This window comes from Sceloporus undulatus, chromosome 1 (assembly GCF_019175285.1).
Source record: "Sceloporus undulatus isolate JIND9_A2432 ecotype Alabama chromosome 1, SceUnd_v1.1, whole genome shotgun sequence".
Lineage (NCBI taxonomy): Eukaryota > Metazoa > Chordata > Lepidosauria > Squamata > Phrynosomatidae > Sceloporus > Sceloporus undulatus.
In genome coordinates this window covers 382238047-382250724 of record NC_056522.1, presented here as the reverse complement: position 1 = coordinate 382250724, position 12678 = coordinate 382238047, and positions in this window count along the sequence as shown.

The following is a 12678-nucleotide window of genomic DNA, read 5'->3' as shown; positions in this document are numbered from 1 at the left end:
ATGTTGCCCCCTTCGATCTTTCCTCTGGGAAAAAACAGCTGCTTGCTCTCAGCAGCCCAGGGAGGGAGGCACAGGGGCAGGGGGGAAAAAAGCCACCAACAGCAAAAAAGGACCAATGGGGAATTGTAGGGTCTGTTTCAATGGGGGGAATCCCATGGCCAAAATGAGGTGGCATTTCCTACTAATGCAAAACGCCCCACATTGGGAACTTTGAATCGCTGGGGAAAAGGATTATAATTCAATAGTTTCTTGAATGCCTCTATTCTGGGAATGACCCCACGATTGCCCTTGGGATGGCCTTCGGAAAAGCATCGGGCGGTCCTTGCTATCTCTGAGGATTTATGTGGAAATACCACGGATGGACTCCGGATTGGACCCTGGGGTTAAACCTTCCCATTTTGTTGATGTATGAACTTGCTCGTTGTTGTTGTTGTGTTGGGTGCCTTCAAGTCATTTCACACTTATGGACCCCTAAGGCGACACCATCGGCAAGGTTTTCTTGGCAAGTTTCGTTGCCTTGCCTTCCTCTGAGCGCTGAGAGAGCGTGACTTGCCCATGGTCACCCAGTCGTTTCCTTGTTTGTGGGAACTTGAAACCCCGTCTCCAGAGCTGTAGTCCAATGCACAAACCACGCACCAGCGAATGGCCAAAGGGGCCAAACTGGCTTCGGCCAACAATGGTTTCTTCCCTGTTCTTTAAAAAAAGCGCAGCCCCCTATGCAGCAGTGTCCCCTGGCCTTGGTGGGCCCATTGGCAAGGAGCCCCAAATGTCTGTGGCCTTTAGTGGAAGGGGGCCCTCCGGGGAGGGGCAAGGGGGTCATTAGAGCAGGGACGGATGGAGTCTCCTTCCTGGAGGTCCTTAAAGCAGAGGCTGGATTGGACATCTCCTACGGGGTGCTTTGATGGAGAGTTCCTGCATGGCAGAGAAGAGGGGGGTGGGCCTGGTCAGGGCCCTGCTTGGGCTCTCTTCCAACTCTAGGCTTCTATACAGTCCAGGACTCATATTGCAGGTGGATGGCAAAAACCTTTTAAGGTCCCGGGCCAGGCCGCGGGGGGCTTCTGCCTTCTGGAGGGCCCGGGGCTTCTGGGCGGGAACCTCTCCCGCGGGTGCCGCGGCTCCCCAAGCTGTTTCTGAGGAGGGGGATCCAGCTAGAAAACTGGAGGACAAGTGGGGGGGGGCATGGGGGCTAGCAGCCATCCTCCTCTGCTGGCCCTCCCTGGCTCCAGCTGTTTCTGACAGGACAGCTGGGGCGGGAAGAAAAAGGAGGGGGGGGGGGGAAGTATCAGCAGGGGGCCGTTCCCTCAGCCCCCACGGACCCGGCCCCCAAGGCCCAGAACAGCCGAAAAGACAATAACAGTGGTACCTCGGGAACGAAACACCAGGACGAAACGGGATACGAAAAAATCCAAGGAAAAGTCCGGGTACGAAGACCGGGGGAACTACGGACGAAAAAAAAAAAAGGGGCCGCTCGCACGAAAAAAACGCGGGGCCCCCAAGCGCCAGCAACGGCCTACGAAGGCGTCTCGGGTGACGAAAAAGCGGGGCAGCCGGAACGGAAAAAACTAACCCGAGGCACCACGTACAATGACCACAATAAATGACACGAACATACAATTTCAAATAAAAATCTTTTAAAAACAGCAAATCAAAAACAGTCATCGGGATTCTACAGTTGTAGTTAAGATCTGGTGAAACAAAATGAGCTTCGATCAGGGGAATAAAAACTTCTCTACAACGAGTCAGAGAGGGTTTGGCTAACCGGAAAAAAAAAAAAAACAGAAAAAAATGAGTCTTCACGGGCCTTCTTCAAGGCGCAATCAAGGGTGGACCTAGCCCAATCTCCTCCGGAGGTTTATTCCAAAGCGTCAGAGGCGGTGGATTGATGTAAAGGCTCTTTGGTAGTTGGCTACCAGTCATCACTTACGGACTCCCAAGTAAAGTATTTCCCTGTTGTTCTGAGGGTGCGGGGGGGGGGTGGGAAGCGGAGTTGGTCGCGGAGAGGCGGCTCCCTCAAGAAAAGTAATCAAGGCACAAAGCCCATGTCGGGGCTTATAGGTAAATAAACCAAAACTTTGATTGAGGCCAGAAAGGCTAAATAGGCAGGCCCAGTGAAGGAGATCGTTATACAGGAGTTATATGGTCGGAATCTTGGAAAAGTACCCGTGGGACCAATCGGGTGCAGTCTTTTGAACTAGCTGAAGCTTCTAAAACCTGGTACAAAGGTTAGCCCCTGTAGAGCGAATGGCCGAAATCAAAGCGCGAGTGTACCAGTGCATAAACCCACTGCGTCAAGGTCTCTCCGAGCCAGGGGAGGTGGCGCAGCTGCGTATCAACCGAAGTTGGTTACAGCAACTCCTGGCCACCGCCTCCTCATGCGATGTTACTGTAGAGGACAGTCCAGGATCACCCCAAACGCAGACTTCGTCCTTTAGGGAAGTTTGTGGACCCCTCCAGGACTGCGATGCAAATTTCCTGTCTGGGACGTGGGGTCCTATTGCTAGTACCTCTGTTTTCTCTGGATTCAACCTAGTTTGTTTTCCCTCATCCAGGCCCATACTGACCCCAGGGCAGCATTCCGAGGAGAGATGCCTTCCTTAGTCAACTGTCTCAGTAAGAGACATGGAGAGATAGTTTGGGTGTCATAGCATATGATAACTCGGCTCCATGCTTCCGGATGAGTTCCCCAGCGGCTCAGTAAATATAAATAGCATCTGCGGAACGCCAGATGTCGCTCTCTTTTCAACTCTATCCCCCAGCCTCACCGACTGGACCTTCCCAAGAGATAGGACCGGAACCACTCAGTGCCCCCGATCCCCAACTCCCTGAGGCGTTCCAGAAGGATACCATGGTCGATGGTATCGAAGGCCGCTGAGATGTCCAAGAGCACCAACAGGGTCACACTACCCCTGTTGATGCCCAGACGGAGATCATCAACTAAGGCGACCAAGGCAGTCTCAACTCCGTATCCTGCCCTAAAGCCAGTTTGAAATGGGTCCAGATTATGGCAACCCTACGTTTCCTTGGCAAGGTTTGTTCAGACAGTGGGTTGCTTTAGCCTTCCTCTGAGGCTGAGAGATTGTGACTTTTATAGGATTCTGTGATTCTATGGCTCTAAGACCTAAGGGCTCCATCTGAGATGCAGCAGATCCTGGGTGCTTTGGAACGGTTGCACTGGGCAGATGATGATGGAGAAGAATTCCCACCGTTATTGGTTTCCCGCCTGGAAAAAGAGTCAGGAGAAATAACTCAGTGAGAATTCCATGTGAAAGGGATCTAGGAGTCCAAGGAGACCACAAGTTGAACATGAGTCAAGAGTGCAATGCAGCAGCTAAACAAGCCAATGCGATCCTAGGCTGCATCAATAGAAATATAGTGTCTAGATCAAGAGAAATAATAGTGCCATCTATTCTGCTTTGGTCAGGCCCCACCTGGAATAATGCTGTGTCCAGTTCTGGGCAAAACAGTTCAAAAAGGACATTGAGAAACTGGAGCCATGTGTCCAAAGGAGGGCAACTAAAATGGTGAAGGGTCTGGAAACCATGAAGCCCTATGAGGAACAACTTATGGAGCTGGGTATATTTAGCCTGGAGAAGAGAAGGTTAAGAGTGGGTATGAAAGCCTTGTTTAAGTATTTGAAAGGGCATCACACTGAGGATGGAGCAAGCTTGTTTTCTGCTGCTCCAGAGAATAGAAAACAGAGTAATGGATGCAAAGTACAGGAAAAGAGATCCCAGCTCAACATCAGGAGGAACCTCCTGACAATAAGAGCTGTTTGGCAAAGGAAAACACTCCTTCAGTGGAGATTGTGGTGGAGTCGCCTTCCTTGGGGGTCTTTAAGCAAAGGCTGGATGGCCATCTGTTTGGGATGCTTTGATTGAGAGTTCCTGCATGGCAGAATCAAGGGGTTGGGCTGGATGGCCTTTTTGGGGTCTCTTCCAACTCTAGGATTCAATGATCTCCTTAGGCAAAAAAATGAGTGTGAATGCCACCAAAGGTTTATATACATGTGGTTTGTAGCATTCTGTGCACTGGAAGCATCTATCAAAAACTCTCTTGCGCCCCATCCTTCGCGTGACGCAGGACGCGGTTGGACTGCAGAAACTGGGGCAAGTGGGAGTCGGCGCTTGGGACACCTGTGAGGTTTGGGCCAGGAATGCGATGCTGCTTTTTAAAGAAAGAAACAAGCAATTTTAGCTATTTTCCCCTTGCTGAGAGAAAGTCAATGAACACAGCACAGTTCTCCAAAGACTATTGACAATGCGACACTTTTTGCGTGCGCGCACACACAAGCACACATCTTGCATGTGGCTGCTTCATGCGGCATTTTCTGCAGAGAGCTAGGCTGCCTATTTTGCACAGAAAAAATGTTGTTTTTTGTTCAGAAAACAACATTAATTTTAATATTATGAAAGATCTTGCAGCACTTTTGAGACTCACTGAAAGAAAGAAGTTGGCAGCATGATCTTTTGCAGATTTCAGTCTACTTCCCCAGATGCATTTAGATGCAGCAACAACAACAACAACAACAACAACATGTAGAGAGATCTTGTAGCACCTTTGAGACTAATTGGAAGAAAGAAGTTGGCAGCATGAGCTTCCTCAGATGCTTTGTATTCTGAATTAAAACCTCTGTGTGTGAATTTTGCAAAGAGCACGTCTCAAACGGCCAAGATTCGCATCACTGTATAATAAAGTAATGCGGTTAAAAACCACTTTAAGTGCCATGGCTCCATCCGACAGAATCCTGGGGTTTGTTGCTTTGTGAGGCACCGGCATTTTGGGGCAGAGGAGGCTAAAGGCCTTGTGAAACTACAAATCCCAGAAGTCCATAGGCTGGAGCAAGGAGGCCCTGCATCTTATGGAGGATGCTAAGGAGTTTACCCCAAGAAGGAGATTGGGAGTCTATCTTGTGAATATCCTAGATTTCACACGGCGTTGCACAAAACCTGCCATTAAAGTGGCCCCAAACAAGCATTAACACACATCTTTTTACTTTTAGGATTTCAGCAACAATGCATTTCCAATGTCACTTTATTTGCGCAATTGCGTGTGATGATCATCTGCACAGTTTCTGCTTCATTTGTGGGATGCTTTAAATGCGCTTTAATCTCTCCTCAAAGCCGAAATTAGCCCCAGGTGATAAACGGATGGAACGTGATCCTGCTGCCTTGGCCCACCTCATGGTCAAAAGGAATGGTGTGCCTCTTTCTCTCTCTCTCTGTGTGTGTGTCTTTGTGTTTGTGTGTGTGAGTAAGGCTGGGCGGTGATTTTTATACTTTGTTGGAGCAGAAACAGCCCACAATCTAAATTGAAATCTGCAGCAGGAAGGAGCTGGGATGGATTTGTTGGCAAAGCGAAGACTTTGTGATCGGAAGGAACGCCCGCCATTTGTCTACATCTGCTGCTGCAACAACGACAACAACAACAACCGAACCAACCACAAGACGTATTTCACTTTCCACCGTATTTCTCTGCTGTTGGCCCAAGCATCCTCCTGAGAGCTTCAGGGGCCCCAAAGGAACCGCAGCGGAGGAAAGAAGGGGTGAATTTTGGAAACCAATGGGGCTGGCCCTGGGAGAAAGAGTCTGGTGTCTGGGGAGTGGAATCACACCAAAGGGGTGAGATTCAGGGGGTTTCATGGCCTCCATTGCTGGGCATTTCAGCAGCTGCATGCTCTGCACTGGAGGCCTATGGGGAAAGGGAGAGATTTGGCTACAGAAGCCACTCCAAGGCAAAGGACTCTTTCCAAAAACCATAGAATCCTAGAGTTGGAAAAGACCACAAGGGCCCTGATGGAGTCCAACCCCCTTCTTCTGCCATGCAGGAACTCTCAATCAAAGCATCCCCATTGACAGATGGCCATCCAGCCTTTGCTTAAAGACATGATAGAGAAATATGGTTTGAAAGTGGATGAACGGAATTATCAAGAGCCAGAAGGAGCAAGTCGCCTCTTTCCAGGATGGCCACTGTCGAGGTTCACATACCATATTTTGGTAAGGGGTAGGAGAATGTCACAGAGAGTGGTTGATGAGGTTAGGAAGAAAAAGTAACGGCAGGCAAAGGCAGTCGAAGAATATGAAAACAACCTTCAGCATTAGCGCAAGAATCCAGTTCTAGGACCACTCGAACTGTCAGCAAGGTTTGGGTCGGGTGAATGTTGATAGCGCATGGGGTTGCAGATGGCACAATCGATCGAAAGCGCATAACAGTTGGAACGGCCAGAAGGAAAGAGCATTCTGACATATAGAGGAGCTGGAAAATGTAGCAAGCTGCGGGTAATGCACCTTCAAAGTAGATGGTGTTTATCTAACTCTTGCACGAGGAGTTGACCAATACGTTGGAACGGTTTTTTTTTGTGGTTGTTGTGATCATGGTTCTGCCAAAAACAGCACCCAAGATAAGGATCGCCCGTCCGTTGCGTCCCCGCCTGCCGCCGCGCCTGGCTCCCATTTTTCCCCATTTACGCGAACTGAGTTTTTCTAGTATGTCTCCAGTTGCATTCGGACTCTGATTTTAGTCTCTGTTCATGTTCGTGAAAATGATTATGGTTCTCCTACCTGTGATTTATAACCATAAATCATCTTTGGCCTGGAAACAGTTGCGCCGCATCTACCTCTCAACATTTATAAATCTGAAATGTATTGTGCCACTTGGCAGGCGCAGAGCAAATGGCCGGCCCTGTGGCACGAGCAAAGAACAGGAAGGGAGGAGGACGCCGCTGGACACGGGTTCAGGGCCATGGAGATGCTGCCGGGTCCGGGTGCAAATCTTCCATTTCTTCCATTCCAGAAAGTCAGGGAGGAACGGCTTCCAAAGGACCCCCCCCCCGCCCGGGTGCAAGGGCCAGAATATTTTGCACATTTTGGAACAGCCTTTGCAATTTCCCCAGGAGTTTTGGTGAAAGTAATGATAATAATAATAATAATATGTTGTTGTTGTTGTTGTTCCCCATCTCGATGCACTAGTGAAGCGGTGGATAAGCAATCATCATAATCAATAAATATTGTTTGTTGCTGTTGCTGTTGTTGTTCATTTCTTACACCTCACATTCTGTATCAAGGACGGGACAACACCCTATTTTTTATTATATTATTTTATTTATTATTATTATTCTTTTTTTCTTTTCTTACCCGCTTCACCTATGGGATCAAGGTGGGATAACAACAATATCATTATTCGATTTATTACAATGTATTATTAAGTCATATTATTATGGTCTTACCCGCCTCTCCATGTATTGAGGCGGGGGACAACAACAATTAACAGAGACACTGCTTCAGATATACACATCAAGTTAAAATACATGTCAATGTAAAAGAGATGCATACAGTTGAAAAGGACAAGATCACACATATTAAAACAAGCAAAAGCCCAGCATCCGGGATCCTTTTCTTGGCCAACCCAAATGCACAATGTACTTTCGAAGCTCCAAGGGCTTCTCCTTCACCAGGCAAGTAGGTTACAAGCAGGACAGGGGGGGGAATGAGATGGAGGACGTTAGTAAGATGGCTGCATGTTGTTCAGTCCTTAGTAAACGTGTTATTACGGGGGTACCCCCACGTAGTCATTTAAAATACACATTCTAAAAACCACTGGGTAAGTCTGCTTACTGTGCTTCAGGGGGTTTCTGATCAAGCAAGTGTTGCAAAAGCCCTTAGCCCAGATGGTGCATGCATTGTGGCCGCTGGCCAGCATGGCCAGCCAAGGTAGCACTTTAAAAACCATCTTTGGCGCGGATCAATAAACTATGAGTGGCGGTGGTGTGGGTCTCTTTTCATAGTGGGAATGTACGCTCAGATAGATAAGTAGTGGTGCGTTACACCAGACTACTACTGTACCCCACACTGTGGCAACGGATGGTGTGCTGGGAGTGTTCCCACATCCTTGTGAATCAAGGAGCACATTGAAGTCACTGGTGAGCAGCTATTATTATTACATCCAGGGCTTATTCTCACTACTGGAATATTAGAATCAGAGTGTGGAAGAGACCACAAGGGAGGCCCTGATCCAGTCCCCAACCCCATTCTGCCATGCAGGGAATCCAAATCAAAGCATCCCCGACGTTTTAAAACGGTTTGCAAATCAATTTGAAGCGGTTTAAAGGACCCCAGTTCGCACTTGAACCAAATTTGCTGAAGCTGTTCGGAGAGGGGTGGACCATGCGCTTAGACCCATTTAACCTGCATCTTTTTGATGCTGATTTTTCATGTCTTTTTGGATTTAATCGATTCTGCGGCAAGTGTGAACCAGATGTGGATCAGATCGATTTGGAAGAATTGGAATTCATTGAATTCATTCAATGTCAGTGTGAATGAGATGCGGATTGGACTGATTTACTATGACATGATAAAGGGGTGGTTGGTTGGGGAAGCAAGAATTAGCCATTTGTGTTACCCATCTCAATGTGCGCATGGAAGTACGCAAATGCGATTGCAGTAATGGACAGAGGGGAAAAATCCACTGAAAACACTTCAAATTGAACTGATCATTTGCCCAAAGTGAACTACAAGTGGGTTATTTGGAGAGACTCCCACCGGAAACGGTTTATCAATTTGAACCACAAGTGGCTTGTTTTATTTTATTTTATTTTATTTTTACAACAAGAAATGTGATGGGGCAAATGTTGTGTGAAACGCACTTTGCTGCCGTAACCGATTAATCGATTTGGGTCGCAAAGCAATTTATTTGTAAGTGGGAACGAGGCCCATGAAAGCTTGTGCAAACAGGTTCAGTTTCAGATCTCCTTTATGCAACTGTGAACTGAGTTACTGCCCCAAAGTACTCAAGTGCACTTAAGGGAAGTGTGTTGTTGTTGTGTTGTTGTTTGTTGTTGTTGTGTGCCTTCAAGTCAATTCGACTTAGGGTGATCCATCACAGGGTTTTTCTCAGCAAGATCTTCAGAGCGGGTTGCCATTGCCATCTTCTGAGGCTGAGAGAGTGCGACTCGCCAAAGGTCACCCATTGGGAAAAGTAAGGATGATAGCATTGCCGCTCATGAGTTTACATGTGTATAATGCAATTGCCATGTTTAGTAGCATACGCTGCCAAATACTGTTAGATAGTCTGTAGAATAACGGCAAGGGAGATGTTGTGTGATTGCTTCCTAGAAGGCTGGAAGGCCATCTGTCAATGGGGGTGCTTTGAGGAGAGTTCCTGCGTGTCAGAATGGGGTTGGACTGGATCAGGGCCCTTCCTGGGTCTCTTTCAATTCAATGGTTCTGTGATTCCACAAAATGGGATTCGAACTCTGGTTTCCCAGCATCCTAGTCCACGCTCAGACCTCTACACCGCACAGGAGGAGTTTATGTAAGTTAAACATCAGCAAAGTATCAGCCCTTTATACTGGCACAAATGTGGTTCCGTCCCCATCCAAACCATCTTTGCAGAAATCTGGTTATCTGGCCTATTTTAGTATGCGCAAGCCCCAGTAACCACCCAGTAACTTTTTAAAAGGCCCCCAGTAACAACACACACTTTCTCCTTCAGAGACTCCCTGTTCGTGGAAAATACAGTATCCAGAGGGACCTTGCAAGACCTTTGAGAGAAACTGTGCAAAAGAGGTTTTACCGTAAGGTCTTTATTGGCTGGTCTCCTTCCTCAGAGCAAGGCCAGGAAGGAAGGAGACCGAGTCAAGGAAGTTCACGCCACCAACTTCTTTCGCTCATTTAGTCGCAAAGGTGTTGCAAGATCCTCTTGGATGCTGTCGCTTCAGAGGAGAAGATTGGTGAGCATCCCTTAAATCCTTCTCTGGACCAACAAAGTGGGGAAAGTGGTGATGACGGTGGTGGTCCTATTATATATACGTATATATCAGCCCATTCATGGAAACTAGAGTTGGAAGGACCCCAAGGGCTATCCTTCCAAACTGGATTATTTCTGCAGTGTGGATGCTGCCTTGGAAGCTTGATCAGTGTCAAGGATGGGAAATCCATCAGCTTCTCCCTTCTTCCCTCCTCCTCTTCTCCTTCTTCTGTTTTCTTTCTTCATTTCCTCCTGCTTTTCCCAGAAGCAAGACTCAAGTCAGGTTACAGAAACCAAGAAAATACTGATTAAAACCCACATACAGAGACCAATAAAAAAAAAAAGAGCATACCAAAGGCTATTAAAATGGAATTCAACTCTCCAGGGAATTAAAACCATCAAAAACAAATCAATTAAAAGGGGAAAGTCAATAAAAACAATGCACCTTTAAAAAACTCTTCCACGAATCCAAAAGTGTGTCAGAATGAGGGGAAAAGCCATTGACAGAGAAAGGGAAAGAGAGAGAGAGAGAGAGAGAGATGGAGAGGTGGCCTTCCCTTTGCTGCACTTTCTCCCTTCTTGGTGCTTTCCTTCCTTCAAGTTTAGGAAGAGATTTGCACATTTAGTACAGGAAAAGCCCAGGAAAAGAGATTCCACCTCAACATTTAGGAGGAACTTTCTGTCCTGACAGTAAGGGCTCTTGAACAGTGGAATGATGTTCCCTTGGAGATTCTGGTGGAGTTCTCCTTCCTTGGAAGTCTTTAAACAGAGGCTGGATGGCCATCTGTCGGCATATTCTTTGATGGAGGTTCCTGCATGGCAAAAGGGAGCTGGACTGGATCAGGGCCCTTTCGCGGGGTCTCTTCCAGCTCTTGACTCCATGATTCTAAGGTTGCCAGAAGAAGGATTGCGCTTGTGGTGTCAATTGTGCCTCCAGATGCACCCATGAATGTTGAAGGTCAGAGGGATACCTCGTTTCGGAGAGGAGAGCATTGTGTGGAGGTGCAAGAGCCAAGAGCAGTCCTCTTTTCACACCACTCACAACATCAAGGCAGGATGGATGCAGAGGGAGCACCGGAGTTGCATCCCATCAAGAATTGACAAATGCAGAATCACGGATTCATGGGTTCCATTCCCACTTACATTTAAACCGGTTTGGGATTTGCCTTCGTTCCGTGTTGGTAAATTGATTCCAAAAGGTCGCTGTTCCCACTATGAAAGCGGATCTTTCATTATCCCCTTGTAATCGCTTCTTTTTTTGGCATGATTGCGTCCCCACTAGTTTGCGCGCCTTCTACAATGCATGTCATCATCTGGGCGCCATCAGGGACATAGCACCACCCGGGCAGCCTGGCTTGCAGACTATATATATATAGATAGGAGATTGATTCATTGGTGGCAACTCCTTGCCAATCAGTGAGACGAATCAAATCTTCTATCAATTGTATTTTGTTTTTTCACAGCTCCTGTGCCCAAGACCCTTCTGCCATGAGTCCCTTCCCTCCAGAATAATGCGGTTCAGATCCATCCTCCCCACTTGTTGAATAGCTTCGGAATCAATTCATTTGAAAAGAACAGTTTAGGAAACAAGTGACTGGAAAACTGTGGGGTTGTGTGTGGTGTTGTGTTGTTTGCCTTGCTTTATCACGCAGATTGATCACAATAGGATCAGAACCAGTTTCAAATGGGAACGACAGTCATATAACCCGATCAGTGATTTGCTTTAGATCATAGTGGGAATGAACTCCTAGACTCATAAGAGTTGGAAGAGGCCCCAAGAAGGGCACCAGTCCAACACTTCTGCCTTGCAGAAGGACACCACCCAAGTCCTCCCGGGGACAGATGTTGAAAATGGAGGACCTTTGGAATTCCTCCTAGACAGAAAGTGGAAATGTTGGACATGTCTTGGAGAAGGCAGGATGTCTGGTCACTTAGCCCAGGCAGTGTCTTCCACTGGCAAACAGTTCTTCCTATGTTGGAGAAGATCCACCAGAAGCGACAGACTCCCAGCATGGATTTTGGCACATACAGTGTGTCCTTGGTATAACGCGGGGGATCCATTCCGGACCCCCGCGTATAACAAAATCCGCGTATGCTCAAGTCCCATTGTCCCCAATGGCGGCGCGCGTGCCCGCGCGCGCCATTGGGGACAACTTCCCTCCCTCCCCTCTCCTCCCCAACTCTTCCTTCCCTCCCCCCTCCCTCCTCTTACCTTTTCGCGCGGGGGCTCCGTCGCTGCTGCCGCGGACGCCGCCACTGTCGCTCAGCCGGAGGGAAGGCCGGTGGGGGTTTTGGAGGCCAGAAGCCTCCAGCCTGCCACCCGACCCTCTGTGGCAGTGGCGGCGGCGGCGGGCAGCGGAGCACCAGCGCCAGAGGCCTCTCAGCCCCCACTCCGCCGCCGCCACCGACAGCACCTTGTGCAAGGGCCAGGTGGTGGGCTGGAGGCTCTTGGTCTCCAGTCCCCACTCGGCCCCTGCATCAAGGTGCAGGCGGCGGCGGCGGCGGAGTGGGGGTCCGAAGAGGCCTTGCTGCGCTCGGCCTCCCTCCTCCTCCTCGCCGCGGCACCGCCACGGCAGCCGTGGCGACGGAGGGGAGCCTGGCAGTCCTCCACGCCAGAGGCCTTCCCCCGCGGCTACAGCCAGGGAAAGGCCGGGCGCTGCTCTGGAGCCTGGAGCTCCGGAGTGGAGGGGCGCCTCGCGTGAGTGGGAGTGGGGCCGAAGAGGCCTCTGGCGCTGGTGCTCTGCTGCCGCTGCCGCCGCGCTGCCACAGAAGGGTCAGGTGGCAGGCTGGAGGCTTTTGGCCTCCAAACCCCCCACCCGCCTTCCCTCCGGCTGAGGTGGCGGTGGCGGCAGCGGTGCAGCGGCGCAGCGACAGAGCCCCCGGCGATGGTAAGGAGGGAGGTGAAGGAGGGGGAGGGAGGGAGGGAGGGAAGGAGGG